The sequence below is a fragment of the Ochotona curzoniae genome, unplaced genomic scaffold (assembly GCF_017591425.1).
Source record: "Ochotona curzoniae isolate NIBS_2020 unplaced genomic scaffold, NIBS_Ocur_1.0 scaffold_1037, whole genome shotgun sequence".
Taxonomy (NCBI): domain Eukaryota; kingdom Metazoa; phylum Chordata; class Mammalia; order Lagomorpha; family Ochotonidae; genus Ochotona; species Ochotona curzoniae.
This window is the reverse complement of record NW_024467083.1, coordinates 29,089,248-29,112,411: the sequence shown is the minus strand read 5'-3', so window position 1 is coordinate 29,112,411 and position 23,164 is coordinate 29,089,248. Positions and strand designations below refer to the sequence as shown.

General features: G+C 41.9%; 1 protein-coding gene across 2 annotated transcripts in view; it reads left to right on the top strand.

Moving 5' to 3' along the window:
* The first annotated feature begins 576 nt into the window (after positions 1-576).
* OTUD7B (OTU deubiquitinase 7B) overlaps positions 577-23,164 on the top strand; it is a 57,223-nt gene continuing 34,635 nt past the window's right edge. The window contains exon 1 of one of the 2 annotated variants that reach the window (XM_040998345.1): positions 577-778. The gene's annotated coding sequence lies outside the window, so the exon portion shown is untranslated. Of the gene's footprint in view, positions 779-18,263; positions 18,378-23,164 lie in introns of those variants that run through there. The other variant, XM_040998346.1, reaches the window with a different exon arrangement.

Sequence of the window (23,164 nt, the reverse complement as noted above, 5' to 3'; positions counted from 1 at the left end):
AAATATTCAGTATTTCAAGCAAAGGGTATGTTCAAAAGGAAAGTTAACCAGCTGGTGATCGACCAGAAAGAAACGTTCATTTCCCTCTGGTCAGAGTGACGACTGTGTGGATGAAGTAGAATTTCAGTCTCCTCATGCTACAGCATCTCACCTTTCTAGAACTACCCGGCCCCTACGTGCTCTCTGGCAAAGTGCTGTGGCCAAGTCATCAGACCCCGGGGTCCCTCTCCGCCTCCCCACGGCCAGCTCCCGTTCAAGAAGGCTCCAGACCACGGGCCTCAGGAACGCGGGCCTGGAAAACACGGGGTCACGCGCGGGGCAAGCGCCAAACCGGCCGGCGGCCCCGGGAGCGGCGCTGAGGGCGGGGCTGCTGGGGCGGGGCGGGAGGAGGCCCGGGGCGGCTGGGGTGTCACCGCCAACCCGCTCCGGCCGGAAACGGGCGCTTGTTTCCGGCCGGCCGGCCGAAAGCCACCGATCCTGACTGAACCAGCCGCTGGAGTCGGAGTGGCGATCGGGTGTGGAGCGGGCAAAAAAAGAAAAAAAAAAAAAAAAGAGAGGGAGGAAAAAAAAAAAAAAGCCAGTGGGGAAGGCCAGTCCCGCCCGCTCTCCAGCTCCAAGATCCTGTGTGGAGCCACAGCCGCGGTCGCAGTGTCCGCCGCCTCCATCGTCGTCGGGGGAGGGGCCGGTCGGACCCGGGGGTCACTGCCGAGGAATGAGGAGAGGCGGCCGGGCCCCGCGCTCCGCCCCGGCCTAGGGCCTGGCCCCGGGAGTCGCGAGGGTAACGGAGCCCCCCACCCCCGCCCCGACACTTTCCTCCCTCCCGTCTGCTCCCACCTCTTCCGACTCCCAAACTCTGTCCTTTCCGACTCCCCGCTGGCCCCCGTCCGCTGTCGGGTTCTCTTGCAGCCCAGAGCCCGTCGCCCCTGGGCGCCCCCTCCTCGCCCTGAGCGCTCCCCGCTTCGTCCCCTCCCTGTTCTCTTTGCTCCTCGCTTCACCTGTGCCCCGCGTTCCTGGCCGCCCTCCCCTGTTCCTGGCTTCCCTTCCTAAGCCGTGCTGGGCAGTTTGAACGGTACCCTTTGGTCAGCTAGACTTTTCGGGGGATGTGAGCGGGGTGGGGGCTGGTGGAGTTTTGTTTTTGTTTTTCTTGTTTTAAGGTGGTTAAGATGCCGGCTCCTAGCCCCAGAGTAGAATAAAGTTCATTTTCACGTCCCAGTATAAAAGTGAAATGAAGCAGCTTGTTCCCAATCTATAGCCAAACTGAGGTGCGTCCAGTAATGGAGGAAGGGAGCGAAAAAGATGTGTGTGTGTGTGTGTGTGTGCGCGCGCGTGAGGGATTCTAGGACACGCTTGTGAACTTACGAAAAAAAAAAAAAGTTGCCGTGAGCCGATGGAAACTTTAGAAGCTGGAGATGAGTAAGCCGGGGGCTGCATGATCTCATTCTCCTAATGACTAGGTTAACGGTGTGGCTCGGGTCGGGATGGAATGAGATTTGTTTACTGGGCCGGAGTATTTTTAGCTCTGCGTTCACAGGCGCGCTATCCCCCTGCCTGGTACAGTCTGTCGGCGGCCTAAGCTCCATGGCTTCTCTGGGAGCAGTTTACACGTAAAATCGTGAACGGAAACTGCCTGGTGAAATTTTATGCATCAGGCCTGCCCTGGAAATTCTCACAAGCTTTCTTTTGGCTGAGCATCAAGCCAAGAATTAACAGTATTTTGCCTTTTATTCAACTTCTACTTTGTATAGAATATGATATGCAGTAGAAGGCTGGTCATTTTTCCATCTTTGACTTTTTTTTTCTAAGTCGTGTATGAATGAGCTGGAGCTCCCTGGGGAGTGCTGAGTCTCTTTGTCTTCTAGAACCTGTTTCCTAGGTGGGAAAGGACACACGAGAGAGAATGAGTGGTGGCAAGGCCAGTTGGACAGGGTGACTAATCCCAGTGGTTTAGGAAAAAAAAATATGTTTTTCATTTTATTTGAAAGGTGGTGAGACGGACCTCTGCTAGTTCACCCTCCAGTTGTTGGCAACTGTATCTGGGCTGAAACCAGGGGCTTGGAACTCAGTCTGGGTCTCCCGCGTTTGTGGCAGGGACTGTCTCGCGCTTCAGCCGGCACCTGCTGGAAACCAGGATGGGAGCGGAGCCGAGACTTAACTCAGGTGCTCTGATGGGAGCTGCAGGTGTCCAAACAGCAAGGTTGCAACTACTGCCACCCAATTCCTGAGCCCCCTTCCAGCCCCTGCTAGTTTTAGGACACAGTTTGGATTTTATGACTTTTGAAACTATTCTGAAAATGAGATCGAGGTCCTGCTGTGATGGAGGGGACTGCTGGGAATTAGCTGAGTGGGTGGCCAGGGAGAGGCAGACTTGTAGTTAAACATTTGCAGTGCATAATTTGCAAATGAATGCATTATAAACAAACAATGAAGAATTAATTACACTGTTTGTCTTCATTGTTTTTCAAGCGGTTCTTTTAAAATTTAGTAGCCAAACGACTGACTGTGCTAGTCTATTGATACTTTGAAGGCTGAACAGCACTGCAAAATAATTGGAATGGATGTTGCTCATCTTCAGGCTGAATAGCAGCCTGTTCTAATTTCTACTATTGAACTGCCATGCCCGGGAGCACCTCCCCGCCTAAGTGGCCGGTTGCTATGTACTCAGCGATTGCAAATGCATACAAATATTAGCTCATGTTAGGGGTAATTGAGAAGACAAATATGCTGAAACATATATTCTAAAACAGAAATAGATTTTTTTTTCGATTTGTTCACCCACTTTGGATTATCAGCACCTTGTTGTCAATAATTATCCATTAACATGAATAATTTAGAATTGAACAGATATCTGGACATTATGCATCCAAATGCAAAAGGCCAGAAGATAGTTTTCAAACTATTAACTATTTTTTTGTTGTTGCCTCATTTGATACCAAAGACTCGCTCAGAAAAAAAAAACCAAGGAAAACTTTGCCAAGGAAAGGACTTTGTGCTGACTTGTATAAGGCAGGGTGAGCAGTAATGAATGCTAATTGTTAGTTGGATTTGGGTGGCCATGGGTCATTAGCAATTTAAGAATTTTCCTGAAGCTAATTAAATCTATTAAAAATCTTTTAAAAATATTTTATTTGAAAGAGTTAGGAAGAGAGGAAGAGACGCAGGGAGATTTCTATCTGCCGGTTCACACCCTGTGGTCACAACTGTCAGAGCTAGACTCATTGGACACCAGGAGCCAGGAGTTTCTTCTGATTCTCCCATGTGGGTGCAGGGGCCGAAGGACTCAGCCCATCCTCTACTGTGTTCCCAGGACCCGAGCAGGGAGCTGGGTGGGAAATGGCCTCACATCAGTGTCCATATGGGATGCTGGTGCTGCAGGCAGGAGCTTAGCTTAGTATACCACTGTGCTGGCTCCTAATTAAGTCTATTTATTTTGAGACCTTTAATTAAAGAAATATTTGATTTTGAGAATAAAATCTAACTTTTAAAAATCATAGTACCTTCCAAGAAAGAGTCTGCTAGGAAAGAGTCTATCAGGAATCGGTTTAGCTCTGTGAATTGGATGGTATAGAGGTAAAATCTACTTCTGTCTGTATGTACCTACCATCTTCTTTTAGTTAAACTGCTTATATTATTCCAGGTAGTGGGAATTGAAGGGATTAAATAGACCAAGAAATAACTGCCATGTGGCAGCCATTTTATTTATTTATTTATTTTTTAAGATTTATTTATTTGTATTGGAAAGGCAGATATACAAAGAGGAAGATCTTCCATCCGTTGATTGACTCCCCAAGTGGCCGAAACAATTGAAGCTGAACCAATCTGAAGGCCGAAACCAGGAGTTTCTTCCAGGTCTTCTGTGTGGATGCAGGGTCCCAAGGCTTTGGGCCGTCCTCGACTGCTTTCCCAGGCCACAAGCTGGGAGCTGGATGAGAAGTGGAGCTGCTGGGATTAGAACCTGCACCCATATGGGATCCTGGTGTGTGCAAAATGAGGACTTAAGCCACTGGGCTACTGTGCCAGGTCCCATTTTATTCCATTTAAAAATTTTTATTATTTTTCCAAATTTATGTTTAATTGAAAGCCAGTGTTACAGAGAGAGTTGGAGAGACAGAAATCTATTCCCTGGTTCACTCCACAGATGGCTGCACGTTTGGGGCTGGGCCAGGTAGAAGCCAGGAGCCGTGAGCTTCTTCCTGGTCTCCCATGTGAGTACAGAAACCTAAGCACCTAGGCCCTTCCTCTGCTGCTTTCCCAGGGAGCTGGATGGGAGGTGGAGCAGCCAGGACTCCAGCTGGTGTCCAGAGGGGCGGTTGGCATCGCAGGCAATAGATTCATTGACTGTACCACAACACTACCTTTGCTTTTCCATTTCTTAAGAAAGTTTTGTTTTCAGTATATGTAACCATATATTTCAATATATGCAACCAAGTGAATTACAATGGAGAAACTAAGTATTAAAAATAAGTTTCTTGATAGCTGTGCCACTTAGAAAGCTTTGGAACCCCTCTGGTTGAGCATGTAGAGGATGCTGGCAGAGGTTATTGTAATATGTATGTGTGTGTTTGTACAGATATTTTTGTGGGGGGAGCATCCTTATGCTAAATACTCATCCCACTGAAAATCCTCAAACAAAGCTGTGAAATGTGACCTTAACTGTATCGTTTCTGTGAAATATCAGACTGGAATCCTCTCAGTAGTTTTTGATAAATTTATGCAGTTTAACATTTGTGTAATTGGAACATAGGTGCAGGGCAGTTTTTGTCACAAATGTGTGATTTCAGTCAGTCATTCTGTAAGGCAGAGGGGGAGACAGGGGAACAGAGATTTCCCATTCACTTTCCAAGGGCATCCAGCGGACAGAAGCAGAAAGCTGGCAGTTCAGTCCAGTTCTCTTGTGCAGGCTGGAGGGACCCAAGTACTTGAGCCTGCTGCCTCCCAGGGTTCACATGAGTGAGAAACTGGAGTTAAGAGTAAAGGCAAGAGGGCCCAGCGCGGTGGCGCAGTGGTTAAGGTCCTTGCCTTGCACGCCCGGGATCCCATATGGGCGCCGGTTCTATCCCGGCAGCTCCACTTCCCATCCAGCTCCCTGCCTGTGGCCCGGGAAAGCAGTCCAGGACGGCCCAAAGCTTTGGGACCCTGCACCCTCGTGGGAAACCCGGAAGAGGCTCCTGGCTTCGGATCGGCATAGCATCGGCTGTTGCGCTCACTTGGGGAGTGAATCATCGGATGGAAGATCTTCCTCTCTGTCTCTCCTCTCTGTATATCCGCCTTTCCAATAAAAAAATAATAAAGATAAATCTTATAAAAAAAAAAAGAGTAAAGGCAAGAGTTGGACTCAGGCGTTCTGATGTGGGATGTGAGTGCTCCAAGTCTGTCTTTTTTTTTTAACTGATTTATTTATTTGAGAGAATTACGGAGAGGGAGGGATCGATTTTTCATCTGTTGGTTCACTCTCCACGTGGCACCAGTTGCATCTTAAATACCATGCGAAAAGCATGGCCCTCAGTTGATTTTCTCAGTTGATTTTTTTTAATGTGATAGAAAATGAATTTGGTTTTCTTTAATAAATAAATCTTTGCTGAATAACGTTGGACACATCTGGGACTTGAAGACCTTCAAGCTTCAGTTAAATTCTTTTTTTAAAGATTTATTTACCTTTATTGGAAAGGTAAATTTATACAGAGAAGGAAACACAGAAAAATCTTCCATCTGCTGATTTACTCCCCAAGTGGCCACCACGGCTAGAGCTAAGCTGATCTGAAGCCAGGAGCAAAGAGCTTCTTTTGGGTCTCCATGTGAGTGCAGGGTCCCAAGGCTTTGGGTCATCTTCCACTGCTTTCCCAGGCCACAGGCAGGGAGCTGGATGGGAAGTGGAGCGGCCAAGACAAAAACCAGCACCCATAAGGAATCTCAGTGGATGCGAGGTGAGGATTTAGCCACTAGGTTACCTCTCCAGGCCCACCTCAGTTAAATAGGGAATGAAGTTGTAAAAGGTGCTCATCCTTGTTCTTGTGGTGAGGCAGGAGTGAGTGGGTAGTTGGTACAGAAATGTAAGTTTTAGGCTTAGGAAGCAACAATTAGAATCAAGTGTAATGTGCTGCTAATGGAGTATGTAAGAACAGAGAGAAGTTGAAATAACAAAATAAGAATCAGTATGATAAACTAGAAGACAGTTCTGAGTCAGTAGATTGTGAAATGGATGTGGAAGGCTATTGACTAGTTGTAGTCATGGGCTGTGCAGTTAGATGGACCTTGGTTCAAATCCTAGTTCTAATTTTTTACTATGTGACTTCAGACAGGTTTACTTCTTGATCCTTATCTGTGATGTGAGTTAAGAGCATCTAAGTCAGTGAAATAATTACTCCGTATTAGGAATAAAAGCAAAAGGAACTTCCAGGTGGAAAATGTACAAGATACAGAGAGCAGTGATGGCTTGCGTGTAGGGCTTGGGGGTGGGATATATGAGAGCGGCTGGAGAGAATGTGGGTTGGTCAAGTCAGGAGCAGAGCTGCAAGAGGGTGGAGGGGACTCCCAGGCCAGAGCCTGGCGGGTGTTGATGGAAAGGTCAATGGAGTCATTGTAGGTCCTTGAACAAAGGATGGATTTAATGAGGAGTGTTGAGCGCTTTGGTCCAGGAACTCAGGGACAAGTAGGCAGGCACCAAGTACATTGCAACTGTCCCTCCTCTCTACAGTCCTGGGCCCAAGGGATACAGCCTGGAGGTGAGATTCCTTGTACAAGTTTTTGTTTTACCTCACTGTGCTGAGCTCTGCTTGCGCACCAGCTTGTAGGAAAGTCCCAAGACTGTCACTGGATTTTCCTGAAGAGCTTGCGGTAAGAACAGCATTATGTTTGAACTGTATTTAAAAGTTTTATCTGCTGTTGTAGGGAATATTGCTGTAGATAATTCAGAGCTTGAATTAATTCTTGGTTTGAAATTGCATTGTGTTTTTTTTTTTTAAGATTTATTTATTTTCATTGGAAAGTCAGATACACAGAGGAAGAGAGACAGAGAGGAAGATCTTCCATCTGCTGATTGACTCCCCAGGCATGCCGCAACAGCTAGAGCTGAGCCAGTCTGAAGTCAGGAGCCCAGTACCTCTTCTGAGTCTCCCACACGGGTGCAGGGTCCCAAGGCTTTGGGCCATCTTCAACTGCTTTCCCAGGCTGCAAGCAGGGAGCTGGATGGGAAGCAGGACTGCTGGGATTAGAACCAGGGCCCATATGGGATCCCGGCATGTTCAAGACTAGGCTACAGTGCTGGGCGATGCATTGTGTTTTAAACTGGATTTTAGGTTTTGTTTGTTTCTATTTTGGTGACCATACTCAAGTTGTAATGAATTTGCATTTCTAAGCTTGTATAACCTGGTGGTGTCTAAATAATACACTGGTGTTGAAGAACTGTCAAGCTTGGATTGAAGATTTGGCCTCGCGCTTGCTTCGGCAGCACATATACTAAAAGATTTGGCCTCAGAAATCTGTGAAATGAATGAGCAGTTTCTGGAAATTGGTCAGACTATGTGGAATATGTTACTGCAGATCCACTTCTTTACAGAGTCTGAATGGGTCAAGTGTGGTGCCTCAGGCTGTCTGCCTGATGCCTCAGGTGTATTGGTAGATGATAGCAGGTGTTCCAACCAGGCTGAGTCTCCACTCATTCTTGCTGCCTTGTCAAAGATTCAGCTGATTTTCTCAAGAGACATGGATTTTATAGAGGGTTTTCCAAATACCAGCTTGGTAAAAAATTCATCAGATTTTTCCATCTGAAGGAAACTTGCTTGAAAAAAATGATCAGTAGGCCCAACGTGGTAGCCTAGTGACTAAAGTCCTCACCTTGCGTGTGCCAGGATCCCATATGGGTGCTGGTTTGTGTCCCGGCTACTCCACTTCCCATCCAGCTCCCAGTTTGTGGCCTGGGAAAGCAGTAAAGGATGGCCCAATGCCTTGGGACCCTGCACCCCCATGGGAGGCCTGGAACAAACTCCTAATTCCTGGTCCGGATCAGCTCAACTCTGTCCATTGTGGTCACTTGGGGAGTGAACCAGTGGATGGAAGATCTTCCTCTCTGTCTCTCCTTCTCTGTAAATCTGCCTTTCCAATTAAAAAAAAAAAACCTAAACAAATAGAAAGAAAATAAGATTGATTAAAGAAAAGATGGGAGAAATGTCCATATTTAAGGAGTGAACAAAATTGGTTAGCTGTTCTTCCAGGCTATTTCAGTGGACCTGCTTTCTTTCATCCCTGCTGCCCTCCCCCACCTCTTACAGTCATTACAAAACTATGTGTTTGTGATGTCATGAGCACAGGATTATTATTTACCTCCTGAGTCAGGAGATTGTAGAATATCTGAGCTGGAAATCAGAGGTGGAGAAGGATATAGCTGTGTTGGGATTATTTTCATTTGCATTTTGAAAGGATTGTCTGTTTTTGTTTTGTTTTTTGAGAGGGGGAACTATTGAATACGACATTACTAGATGACTATTTTTAGTGATCTTTAGGACTATGCTAAGTGCTGTGGAGGATCAGGAAAAATGACAGTTTTGTCTTGAAGAGCTTACAGTTGAGTTCAGAGGAAAGGGAATAGAAAGGAGTGACCATCTTTGTTGCACCTCTATTTATATCCCCGACAAGATTTTAAAATGTGAAATTTTATTATCATTTTCATGGTACAAACTTTAGACCATAGATGTTTGGACGAGAATAATACTCAAGCTGGCTATAGCAAATGTTATCACAGAGGAGTTATCATTTGTTCTGTATCTTAAAAATAAATGAAAGCATATTAAGTATAAGGGATGAGGATCAGGATAGTAACAACAACAAAATCATTTTATTTTGGAGTCCAAAGAGATCAAGCAGAAGCCTGGGAGCAGGATCATCCCTGAGCTATTCTTGGGACAGTGAGGAGATGTGAGTAGCAGCAAATAGTAAAAGGAAGTTGGATAGGCTGGTGTGGAGCTATGTTTAAACGGTATCTTAAAAAACCAGATACAAGTGTATATTTTATTTTTATTATTTTTTATTTGAGGTGGGGAGAGAAGGAGTTCCTATCTTCTGATTCACTTTACAAATGCTCACAACAGCTGACGCTGGGAGCCAAGAGTTCCACCCAGGTCTCCAGTGTGAGTGGCAGGTACTCGAGCCATCCCCTGCTGCTTCCACAGTGTGCATTAGCAGGAATCTGCAATTTGAATTGGAGCTTAGGATTTGAACCTGCTGTGGGATGTGGGTGTCTTAACCATTAGGCCAAGTACTCACTATAGTTTACATTTTAAATGAAAAGTGCAGAATTAGTGTGATGGCAATAAGAAGTAGGTTGGCTTGGAGGGGAGATTTGACACCCGAGGTGCCTGAAGTGATGAGGTCTAAGTTAAAAAGGTGAGTTGAGGTGAGGACAGAGTGTAAAAACGATTGTAAGGGAAAACTTGAAATTGAGAAGGACAGTGTGGGAGATGATGGAGTGTAGAGAGTCAATATGCCAGACATTAAGCTTGAGTGCCTGAGATAATGACTGATATGAAGAAGTTGTGAAGTTTCTCACAATTTTAAGGAGAATGTGATGAGTTCAGTTTGGGATGTGCTTTGTTAAGGTGGCAATGAAGCTCTTCTGGTTGTGAGAAATATGAGCCTGAAGCTAGGGTGGAGACAGGGTTAATAAGTTTGGAAATGGAGCTTTGAATTCATTGGCATTAATGCGGTTGGTAGCTGGAACAAGAGAATAAAACTCTGAGGACTGGAGTTTGGAGAAAGCAAATAAAACCAAGCACTAACATTCTCCACTCTTCAAAGCCACCTGCATTGATTTGTTCTTCCTGTTCCTTTCCTGATTTCTGTTCCATTGCTCCCTGCGCCTCAAGTATCTGTTGAGCATCTCCTATCTTGTAAGCACTGGCCTATGCACTGGGGAGATGGAGATGAGTCAGATAAGGCTTGTACCAGAGGGAACTTATGAGTCAGTGGGAGAAGACATATTTCATATTTACCGATATGCAAGTGGAAGCAGGTGTGGTCGTTGCAGTAGAAGAGTATAGTGGGGCAGGGGAGTCCAAAGGTCAATTCTGCCTTGGGTATGTGGAGGTTGGAAAGAGCTTTTGAGGGAACAGCATTAGAACTGAATTGGGAAAGATGAATTAAGAATGTATCCTACAGATGATGAGGAGAAACACACTCCGGGCTGAGAAAACACCATGAACAAAAGCTGAAAGAAATGGAACAGACTTCTTCAGGTAACATTTAAGTGATTGCTATGGCTGGAGGACAGGGTTGAAGAATAGGCAATACTCGATCCTGAAAGCTTTGTCTCTCAGGAACTGCAATAGTTGATGCACCATCTAGATTTTAGGCATAAGATGATAAAGTATCTTGCATCCTAGGAAGGTTATTAATAATATCTGTAGCGTGTAAGGTGAACTGAAGAGGGACGTAGCAAAAGGCCTTTTTAATAACTTCATAATTCTGAACCATAACACACTGTTGAGAGTAGTCATACTTAGAGCATCGCTGAACTTGAGAGAACTATTAAGCTTTCTTAGTCTTCCTCATTTGTGTTTTTAGATGGAATGCCTGAAGTTGACTCAGGATCACGGAAGTAGTTTCATTGACAGCTTGGTCTAGAGTTCAGTCTTTGATGGTTGGCATGTGGTAGGTTATTAATAAGTATGAGTTCATCTCTCTATTGCATGCCAAGTCCCATTCCAGTGTGTGTTTCATTTTGCCATTGTGCTGGAGGACAGAGAGACCTACTATCATCCTATTCTGGGCTTTGTAGCTAATCCAAAGTGAACAAAGGCATGTTCCTAGGTTTGACTGAGATTTATTCCTAGGTCTGGCTTCCCTAGGTCTTATCTGGAAATGCCACCAGGTAGAGGGACTTTAGACATGGAACAGTTGGGTGCCTTGGAGTGGGTTGAATGGGGTGTTAAGGTTCTTCAACTGTAATAACTCAGATGAAAAAGAGTATCACAGTATCTCTTTTTATTGAGTGTATACATGTGTTGTTTAAGTTCCCTTTTTTCCTTTCTTTTCTAAGACATATTTTTATTTGAAAGAGTTACCTGTATGTGTGTGTGTGAGTGAAAAAGAGAGAGAGAAAGAGATCAGAGATCTTCAGTTTGCTCTCCAAGTAGCCTCAATGGCTAGGTTTGAGCCAGGCTGAAGCCAGGAGCCAAAAGCTTCATCTGGGTCTCCCACGTGGGTGGCAGGGTCCCACGCACTTGGGCCATCTTCTGCTGCTTTCCCAGGAATATTAGTAGGGAGCTGGATCAGAAGTGGACTATCTGGGACTGGAATAGGTACCCATATGGGATGCCAGCGCTGCAGGCCCTCTTTCAAGTTTTCTTTTAAACTTAATTTTAAATTGTGTCAGTGAAACTTGTTAAAAGAAATAGGCTTTGGTAAATTGGGCAATACATAAAATGTATCTAACAAACAAGCATTGTCATCACATTAGGATTCTAGAAGTTTCTTCCCTATCTATGTCTTTAATTCATTAGATTTTTGGGGGAAAATTGTCTGGTTTTGAAGTACTAAGTGAGAATCTGGATTTGGAGCACTGGTCATTTTTGCTGGAGGAGAATAAAAGAACAAGGTAGAGTATCTCTGAAAGTCCTCAATTCCTGGATTGGGGGGCAAGAGGATAGGAGAGTGAAAGAGGTGGCTGTGTAGAAAGATAAATTCGTTCCATCCCTAAATATTCTTTAAAACTTGACTGAGTGGTGAGTTCGTTATTCTTTTCTCTGACTTTTGTTGTCATTGTCCCCAGACATGGCCTTGATTTGGAAATTGTCCACTTTAGCAGAGCTGCCAATTCTTAATTCTTTCTCAAGTGGGCAAGGGTACAGTTTGTTTTTGTTTATGAGTGTTTGGTGGAGGGGAGGCACAGAATGGCCACTCACAGCGAGTCCTTATCTGAATTCCGATGCCACTGGAAGTTCCCTTGGCTTTGTTTTAGGGGAGATGACTGGTTACTGCGGCATCCGAGTTATGCGGGAAGGTGGTATGCTCCCCCCAGCTATCTGATTTGGGATGACAGTCAAAACTTCCTTGTTAGCCTTTATTGTCAGCCCCCACACTCCCGCGTGTTCTGAGCGCCTCCTGTGTTTGCTGTGTGAGGGATGTGAAGCCTCTTTTTCTTAAACTAAACCAGCCATATGGTCCCTTACAGTGAAAATGGTCAGCCCACCTCTGACTGTTCTTTTGGGTTTTGTTGTTGTTGTTGTTCTTTTGTCTTAATGAGCCTTCTTTTCCAGTTACCTGGTCTTTTTAATTTAAAACATCTGCATAGTAAGATAATTCAACATCTAGAAAAGTTCAGGACCAAAAAAATCCTAACAGATTTTATCCTCAAATTTAGTGGATATGAACATTTTGTCATATTTGTTTTAGATCTCTTATTCATTCTTTCTTTTTTTAAGTTTTATTTTTATTCAGAAAACAGAGTTTTATAGAGAGGAGAAAGAGATTTTCCTTCCATCTGCTGGTTTACTCCCCAAATGGCTGAAACGGGCAGATCTGGGCTGGTCTGAAGTCGGGAGCCAGGAGTGTCATCAGGGTCTTCCATGTGGGGACAGCAGCCCAAGCATTTTCTGCTTTCCCGGGCACACTAGCAGGGAACTGGATCAGAAGTGAAGTAGCCAGGGCTTGAACTGGTGTCCATATGGGCTTAACTTGATACACCACAGTGCTGGCCCCCTCTCATTTTTTTTTTTTTTACATATAATTCTTTTTAAAATAGAAAATGTTAGATATATCTGAAGTCTCAACCATGCATCCTTTTCCCCTTCCTCTTTCTTGAGAAATGACTGCTGGTTTGAATTGATTTGCATCATTCCACTTTATGTTTTATACTTTCCCTGTATGAATTATAGAACCATAAAAAAAGCATACAGTTTTATTTCGAAATCTTACATAAATAGCATCATAGTGTAATTACCTTTCCATAGCTTTGCTCTCAACATTCTTTTAGATAGATGTACCTACATGTTCATTCCTATTGATTCAATCACTTCATCTCTAAATCGATTTGTTCTGTTGTGTTCCCTGCTTGCCATGTTTTGAAAGAAACCTACCACTGGTCCTTAAACACACAGTGTAAACTGTCTCCTCCATTACAAGTGCCTAATTTCTTTTCTTCAACAGTGTGTGCTATTTTCCACCTCTGAATCTCCCACCACTCTGTTGACTTTGGTAGTTCTTGTCTATTGTTTTGGTTTATTTTGCCTTTGGCAAAGCATCCTCTGTCTCCTTGAAAACAGATAAGTAGTTTCTTATCTTTGTATCACTTTGGTGACTTGTGACATAGCTTACACATAGTAGGCATTTAGTGACTATTAGTGACTATTTCATGATTATTAGTGACTAAATGGTTAGATTAATGAATAAAAGAATAAAGACCATTCTTTTGTGTTTGGTGAGCTGTTTATTTTGAATATTGGGTGGCCTCTTAAAGACAAAGCTTACTAAGAGACATTCAGCAGTAAAAATTATGTTAAGAAGGACACAAATGGCGATAAGACTAACTTCCTGTGGGAGATGAGAGCAAACATTGCTTGGAAAATGAAATGGAAAATGATAGGTGATATCATCCCAATGGGAAAACTTGAGGGAACTGATCCTGGTGGCTTTGAGGCAGTATGCTCCTATGGCCAGAATCCTTTTGCTAGCTATCAAATTCTGCTTTTGTCATCAAGGTCTTGACACTTTCCCTGGAGATGGATGATAAGAAAAAGCAGCCTCTGTTCAGTTACTTACTAAACTAATTGCTCAGAACCAGGAATTCTTTGTCTCTTCAAGAAGCAAGCCTGATAGACATAATTCATACATAATGTGTGTCTGTACAGTTTTCACCACAGTTTCCTTTATATTGATGAGGCCATGTTTCAGAGCTCCATAAACTTCATAAAGTTCTAAAAGCTTCAGAAGGACATTTTGAAGTTTTCGTTCTGTAGTGTTTAGTCCCAGTGTTCCATTGTTGTGGCCATATGGAAGCTCCCCAGATCCCCAAATAGGAAATAAAATGTTAAGTTGAGCTATGTGAAATTGTTGTTTTGTTGGTAAACAACCACCAAATAGTGGCAATTTTGTATGTATAAACCTGACACCTCAGATCTTGAGTTCCTCGGGGGTCCTGAAGAGCGACATCAAGGACCTTTTTGAAGTAGGTAATTCCAACTCCATTTATACTTCAAAAATGCATTTTGAACTTTACCATGCAGCTTTCGTTTGCAGTTATGTTTAGCTCAGATCCTTTACATGAAAAAAAGAAAAAAGAGAACAACTAAGTACATATTGGCATAGTTGAAAAGTTTTTAGGAAAATGTATGAGAATTGTGGGAAGGCCAGAGTAGAAAATAGAATATAAACCTGATATAAACTAACTCTATAAATGTCTACATGTAGTTGATTGAATTGGCTCTGATGAGCTTACATTCCTATAAGTAAGTCACTTTTTACTTCTCCTTTCTTACCACTTCCTCATCTTTTCCCTAGTCTTGATTAAAGAAGATCTGGTAGTGGGGGAAATGATGAAGATAAAATTGTATGCATCTTTTAAACTATTACCTTGTGATTCCCAGAAATGTTCATAAGATTAAGAGCAGGCAGATGGTGAAGTTGGGAGAAAAAGTGAAGAAACAGAGTGGATGGCAGGTGGTAGCAGATATGAAACAATAGGACTGAGGAACAGGAGCAGGGGAAAAGGGGATAGGTATAAATATTTAAAGAGATTCTGTTTCCTCTCATCCTTCAAAAGATACTGGCTCAGTAGCTTTATAAACCTTTTACCTTAAATATATCCAAGTTATATCCAGGCCACAGATACTTGCTTAAGAAATATATAGAAGGTGGCTTTGAAAGTACAAGTAAGTTTTGTGCTTGAAAATAATTCTTTTGAAAAACCAAGGTCATTTTAAATGCTTTGGTCTACTCTAGTGCCTTTAAAATCATTAATAGCTGACATCAAAGAAAAAAGAGAAGAGAATTCTCTGTAAGGCTTTAGTGTTTAATAAAGCTTGATATTTATACAATGACAGTTCCATGTGAGAAATTAAAACAAGACATTTGGCAAATACAAAGCTGTTAGCAAAAATATTTTTAACAGGAAGTTCTCATCTGTTTTTGAACATTTACCTGCTCATATGTGTTCCTTAGCATTTGCTTTTGTCTCCTCTGAACTGGATGTTCAGTTGATTGTTAAAGCATTTGTTTCCTGAAATATTTCATCAGTACCGGGGGACAGGGTTCCTTGACATGAAGAATACTTGGCTCCTATTGTTTACTGGCCAGGGATAGACACTTCCCTTACCCCTTCTCAGAACTCTGAAAATAGAACTTGAGAGTGAAGACTTCAGAGTAGCCGCATCCTAGCTGCTTCGGTTGCCTAAAATAAATTCCTAACTATTTAGTGCAAGGTAGTCTCTGATTTTAACAACATTAAATTCCTTCTCTCAGCATCATCTTTGTAATTTTTTGTGATATACTAGTTCATTAGGAAAAATTAAGATTATGCCAATTTCCCTTGATGTTTGCTGCCTGGGGGAAGACTATAAATTCCTTTCTACTGAACACCTGTTGTGTACTAGAAACTGGGCAAGATGCACTAAGGAGATATCAAGGAGGTGTCACCCGGAAAATAAACCAAACAACTAGTAGGAACACTGATGCCTTTGGAATTTACATTCTGGGTTGTATAAGGCATAGTTATATGTACGTACATGATTTGAGAAACAGATATAGGCTATGTAGCAGTTGAAGGTGTTATATAACATTTTAGGACTGAAGGGAAGTTTGCATAGTGTCATAACTTTCAGGTAAGTTCCAGAAAACTTTTATTTATTTTTAGGACTTTTCTATTTATTTTTATTTTTCTATTTCTATTTAACTGAAAGTTACTAGTGACATAGAAGAGGAGACAGGATTGGGCTAGGCTGAGGCCAAGAGTCAGGAATTACATCTGGGTCTTACATGTGGGTGGCAGAGGCCAAATACTGGGGCCGTCTTCTGTTGCCTTCCCACATGGGAAGCAGAGTAGCCGAGACTCAGATGGGTGCTCCTAGAATGCCAGTGTTGCAAGAGGTGGTTTAACCCACTGTGTCACAATGCTGGCCCCTGAGGCCCAGCAAATTTTAATGATTTGTTTTAAGTATTAGTTAACCATCAACAACATTTTATTGTGTATCTACTCTGAAAAAGTTGGGCCTTGGATGTAGGAAGAGTTATAAATCATTAAGAACTTAATAACTAGCTATGAGTGCTGAATGTTTGTATTGAGAGATAAATAGTAATACAAAATAATGGTTATTATGTACTAAGTGGAGGGTATAGTTATATAGATTATATAGAAGTTTAGTGAGAGTAGGTAGGGACTGTTTTACCCTTAGAGTACTCTAGGCCTTAGAGAATAGAGAAGACCAGCTCAGTATAGAGGGAAAGCACTCCAGGAAGGAGGACATGAATGAAGCCGTTTTGTTGGTGGCAGATCAGGTAGAGAGCTCCTAGCACAGGGTTACCTAGGAGAGCAGTGAGGGGGCCTTCACAGGCAAAGGAGTGTGGTTTACTGTATGCACTGAAAGTGGAAAATTTCCAAGCAGTGAATTGTATGTGTAAATCAGTGTTGTAGGAAAGTCAGTTCCTCTCTGTGGTTTATACTGGAGGGCTATAGAACAGTTGGAAGGTGTTAACAGCAGTCTGCGGGGGAAAAAAAAGTCTCTCCACAGGTAATGGCAAGGAAGAAGGAGCAGAGCTTTGAGTGATTTAAAAGGAAATAAGAATTTGGCCACTGATTATTATAGGAGAGGGGTAGGCAACATGATGCACACATTTCCTATCTTAGTTATAGCAGTAGGCAAGTTGGGTTGTATTGGTTCTGCAACCTCTCTCCAAAGGGGTACCTTGATAGAAACCTTAAAAAAAATGCTGACTCTAGCCCGATATTCTCAGTTAATACTGAATCCAGAGAGTTGAAATGAAATGGCTTATGTTCACATGCCTAGAAGAAAAGTACATTTAGGAGTTTGTGGAAATTGGTGCTACCAGTTAAGTTTATTTTGGTGCACAAAAATTTTAAAATCCATGCTTATGAAGGGTCATAAAGTTCCTGGAAAAATGCATACTATGAAAAAGCTGTGTATGGACTTCAGAATTTTTGCATACACCAAAATAAACTTAATTTTTAATTCCACTTTTTCCACAGACTTTTTGAAGCACTATCATCAATAGTAAATATTAAAGTATAAATGCTAAGATTTAGTATAGAGTCAATTGTTTTAACCATCCAGTATTTTTTTCTACTATCTCCTACTGCTTATGAGGAAGGTCAAGTGGTTAAAAACAGCACAGATGCCTGGGAAATGAAATGGGAAGCTGAAGACCACATTATGATGAGGTTTAACCACAGGCTGTTTCAGTTCTGCATAGGTTTTCCTTATACTTAAACACTAAGTGAATATACGTAGTTTTGTCAGACTCCCAGTGCAACAATAGCCTGAGTTTCCTAACATTACCTTATTGTGAGATTCAATTCTTCATACCCAGTGAAAAGATTCCTTTGGATTTTGCATTTAAGTGCATTTTCTCTCTGATAGTTTTGAACATGAAATGTCCCTTTCCTCCCAAACTCCCAATACACAGAGCAGTAAGTAGGCTGTTTTGGTTAAAAGCTACAGGTGAGGTAGCCTCAAAGCTCCCGTTAGTCCTTTTGAAGTGCTGGGAGAGTGGGTAGTTTTGAGCCTAAATCTTTAAGGCTTAATTACGGGTCAGCAGTTAAGAGCAATCAACTTGAACAAATCTTGTGACCTAAAAAAGAGTGTAAATGCTGTGAATCAATTGAATAGTTTTGCTAATAGATTTTTAGAGGATTAAATAACCTTTCAAAAATCCTCTGTGTTTTCAAAGTGGCAGAGAGGAAGAGATGAGATCTTCCATCTGCTAGTTCACTCCCAAATGGACACAACAGCCCGGAGTGGGTCAAGCCAAAGCCAGCAGCCGGGAATTCCATCCAGGTCTCCCAAGTGTGAGACAGGGATTCAAGGATTTGGTAATCTGCTGCTGCCTTCCAAGGTGCATTGACAGGAAGCTAACTCGGAAATGGAGCAGCTGGGATTCCAACTGACATTTTCAGTATGAGGATTTGCTTTTTAAAATATTATAGTTAGGTATATTTAAGATGACACTCATTCTCCTTTGTTTTTTAATGTTTATTTTTATCTACTTGAAAGGCATGATAATAGTGAAAGGAAGGAAGTGAAGTAGGGGGCTTCCATCCACTAATTCACTCCCCAAAGGCCTCAATAGCTAAGGAAACTCCATCTGGGTTTCCCATATAGATGGCAAGAACGCAGGCACTTGGGCCCTCATCTGGACCTGAATCGGCACTCCAGAATCAGGTATGGGCTATGTCATAATGCCTGACCCGCACTCTTTCTTTTTTGGCGAGGGTTTGTTTGTTGTTAGATACCTGAGGATTCCTGATGGCATTTTCTGAATCAACCAACAATCATTATGCTCCTGCTGTAAGGGCCTGGGACTGTTGTTTAATTTCATCTGCCAAGACTACATATTGCTGAATTTTATGAGTAGATTTCTAATATTAAACGTTGTTGGTGCTTGGCTTCTACAGTTCTTACCCCCAGCTTGTTCTTTATAGAACTTTTAACCTAGTGGTGACAAAGGGAAGAAAACAATACCATTTGATAGTAAGACCTTACCCTCATTCATAATGTGGGTAAGTTCTGTATGTGTTACATTATTTAATACTCTTCTTTAAAAAATATTTAACTATTTATTTTAAAGGCAGAGTTCACTCCGCAAAAGCTGCAGTAACTAGGGTTGGGCCAGACTGAAGACAGGACCCAGAGGCCTGAAGCCTCTTCTGGGGCTGCCATGTAGATGCAGGGATCCAAGCACTCGGAACATCTTATGCTACTTTCCCTAGGCTAATTAGCAGTGAGCTAATTAATTGGAATTAATTAATTAATTGGAAGTGGAATAATCAGGGTTTGGACCAGCACCCACATGGAATGTTGGAGTAGCAGATGGCAGCCTTACCCCCTGTGCCACAGCACCGATCCCTCTTTATGATTGATACTCATAGGAATTTCATTTGTCAGGTAATCCTTATACCTATTTACAGATTGATTTACTCCAAATACTTATTACTGTGGTTTAGCATTATTTCAGGTGCTAAGGCTACCAGGGGAAATATCAGCTGGGATTCCTCTTAAGGCACAGAGAAGTTAAATAACACTCAGAGTCACAAAGCAGGAAAATGACAAAACCGGAATTTAGATACAACTCTGATTCCAAAGAGAATATCTATGACCTTTGTTAGATTATGCTGCCGTTTATATATTGTGTGTTTTTTATGACTATATATAAATCAAGACATAAAATAGGTGGAATTCCTAGGATTGTTGTTAAAAAAATTGTTGGTGAATCTAAAAGGAAATATTAATGCTGCTAAGCATGCCTGCTGGCTCTCTGCCTTCCTTCTTTCCCCACTGTTTCCACCCACTCACACCTGAGTGGCGCTGGCAGTGTGACACAGCTGCTTTGGCATCTGGATGTGTCTGTGTTGTAAGGACTGGGAAAGTTTTTCCCTGACTTTCTAAAAAGTTCGTTGCCCACCTATAAGTTCTTTCTCATAGCACAGTGATTAGTATTTGCTCACATTGTAGTGTCAAATTTTTCTTTTCCTCTCAGTTCTTTCTGGTAAGTATGTTAGTGGGGTCTCTGGCCAAACTGGCCTTGAATTTACAATAGAAAATATTCTCCATTCAGACAGCTAGAAAAAGAGCTTTGAGATTGGGAGGAATATAAAAATATGATGGCTGCTTTTCACCTGTGTTCAATTTTCTTGGGATGCTAGGTTTATTCCTTAGCGTGTGTTACCTGAGGGAGCTTTCCATCGTGGCCATTATCACACTCACCTGCTTAGGATGACTGGGGTTGTTCCGAAGTTAGCAGCTTAAAAACAGGTCCAAGTTTTTTTGTTTGTTTGTTTTTGGTTTTTGGGTTTTTTTGAAGCATTGCTTAGCAGAAAGCATTAAAAACATACTTATGACTTGGAGGGCTAGGAGCTAAGTTCCTGTGAGAGTTGAGTTCCACTGATGTTCTAGGGTTTGGTTAGCTGGAATCTGAGTTTCAGATGTTAGAAATATTTGGTATTAGGGATCCAGAAGTACATGGGCTGTGAGGCTCATAAGGTTGATGATTCATGTGGCTTTGTGTAATCGACAAGTAACACATAGTACTTGATGTTGCACAATAAATGTTAGTTAAATCTTGAACATGTACATGAATGCTGAATGTTGTCAGTTTGTCTCCCTAGGGCAGATTCCTCATTGTTAATATTCCATTAGAAGTACATTTATTAGGCATTTAATTGTGTTGTGGGTTAAGAATTTGGGAAAGGGATTGGAGTAACAGTTTATAGTATCAGATTTTTGCTGACATTACATTTGTAATATTTACAAATTGAATTAATTAAGCCAAGCATTTAAGGGGAAAAATCTGTGATTGCACTTTGCCAGAGTTAATCCTATGCTCTTGGTAGAAGGAATATCTTGTTTTCTACCTTTGATGAAAAGAACAGACTTTCCAATTCTAATTAAACTGAATTTGATTTTTAATGTATGGTATTTCCTTTTATTCCCTTTTCATTTTTCTTTTCTGTCAATGAGAAGTTTTAAAATGCATAGCTGACAGTGATTGTTGTCACCACCACTTTATTACTATTAATATTTAAAAAAAATAGTAATAGAGGGCCCAGCGTGGTGGCCTAGTGGCTAAATCCTCCCCTTACACACTCCAGGATGCCATATGGAAGTTCATGTCCCAGCTGTTCCACTTCCCATCTGGCTCCCTACTTGTGGCCTAGGAAAGCAGTAGAGAACAGCCTTTGAACCCTGCACCTAGGTTGGAGACCCAAAAGAGGTGCTGGGCTCCTGGCTTCAGTTGGGCTCAGCTTTGGACATTGTGGTACTTGGGGAGTGAACCAGCGGATGGAAGTTGTTTCTGCTTGTCCTTTTCTCTGTAAATCTGCCTTTTCAACAAAAATAAATAAATCTTTAAAAAAATAGTAACGGAATAGAGTTACTTTTAGAAGGGTTGGATTCTTGGATTTATTTCAAGGAGAAAAGCCCCAGGGCAGTAGGATATACCCCAGATGATGTGTGTAGTAACTGATACATTTTGTACTTTTTCCTGGAAGGGGGGAAAAAAAAGCAGAGAGCTGTTACTCTGAATATTTGGTGTGACTCTATGTCACTGCGAAGGGTTGTCTAAAGTTTAATGTGGATTGTCATCTGTTTGACCTTAAAGTACATTCTGCATAGGAATAATTCATCCCAATTTTTGGTTAAGATCAACCATCCTCTTGTAGTGTGGTTAGTAATGAATAGTAATAAGAAACAGTAATAGCAATAAAAAAATGTATTGGTCATGATGAGTACCTACTTGGCTGCCCAAATAGTAATGTGAAAAAAACAATGCCATTGACCAAAACATGTGGTTAAATGTTCCTATCAAAAGACTACACAATCAGCTTCTCATCACTGGCATTTCTGAAGAGGAGCATATGATTTTTATAATCCAAAACAGCAGGTTGTTTGCTAAATTTCTAAAAGACCTCCTCTTAAAATTTCCCTTTTGTCTTTTTCTCTTTCTGGTCCCAAGCACTCAGTAAATCTCTGTTGACTCATGGAAGTTAGCTGTTACCTATTTTGAGGCTTTTGTCTGGGACCAGCCCACTGGAAGAACTTGTAGAAAGGACGGATCATGGCTTATTGGCTGACTGTCCTTATCTTCACTTAGCAGTCTGCCTGGTGTGGAGTGTCCTTAGGCATTTATTGAATGGTTGAGTCAGAAAGTTAAGGTTTTCATGAGCAAACAAGCACAGTGACCTGGGGGGCTCCTTAAGTGATTGATGATGGCTTTTTCTTTTCCTAACTGGAAAAAGTGTTACTGTCCCATGTCCCACTACCTTGAGTAAGTGAATGTGGAGGAAGTTACTACTTTGATGCTTTCAGACTTTTTTTGAATAAGGAGAAGTAGCATGTTAAAATTTGGTGCTTTATTTGTCTTGGTTTCATTTTATGTTTTATCCTTTTTAGAATTAGTGAAAGCCATGATTTTTTTTTTACACTGTTTGAAAAGTATATTATAGCTTTAATCTATCAGAAAATAAAGGGTGTTCTGCTATGGCACATAATTCTGTTCTACTCTCTTGCTAACAAACTTTAAACTTTAGGGATGTAGTGTTAGAATATTTCCACATCATTTTGGCACACTTGAATGATTCCCATAGAGGGGACTTCTCTTTCTAAATATGATTTGCTTAAGTGATTAGATTTCATGAGTATATACCTTTTTTTATATATACACCCATCTGTAGAAGTAAGATATTTAGTCACAAGTCAGGGAGAAAGGCAATTTTGTGGATTATTACATGAAGTGGATCACATGGAGAATTGAATTGAGACTGGAGATACATGTCAAGTTAACTAACAATTGGCAGGAGTCAGTGGATTTCTATTCTGCATCCAGATATACCACTGGTTAACTTTGTGACTTGGGACAAGCCACTTAATCTCACTCAACTGGTTGTAAGTGCTCTTATCTGTAACTTGAGGGTGCAGAATGATCTCTGATGCCCTAGTTCTAGAAGTCCTATGATTCTACAGTATCAGCAGGGAAAGCAGACTTTCTGTACCTTATCTGCAGGCTTGTTTTGCTGCATAAGATCCAAACATTGTGTTTTAATTATGTAAATGATAGAAGGGTGTGGTCTATAGTCTCAGGTACTGAACCTGTCAGATTGTATTATGTGCAGATAACCTAATTTTATGTGGTAAATATAAAAGGATTTTTTTTAACGGTTCAAGGTATAGCCAAGAACCTAGATTTTTTTTAAATTAATTTATTTATATTGCAAAGTCAGATATACAGAGAGGAAAGATCTTCCATCCGATGATTTACTCCCCAAGTGAACACCACGGCCGGTACTGTGCCAATCCGAAGCCTGGAGCCAGGAACTTCTTCCAGTTCTCCCACACAGGTGCAAGGTTCCAAGGCCTTGGGTCATCCTTGACTGCCTTCCCAGGCCACCAGCAGGGAGCCGGATGGGAAGTGGAGCTGCTGGGTTAGAACAAGTGCCCACATGGGATCCCGCTGT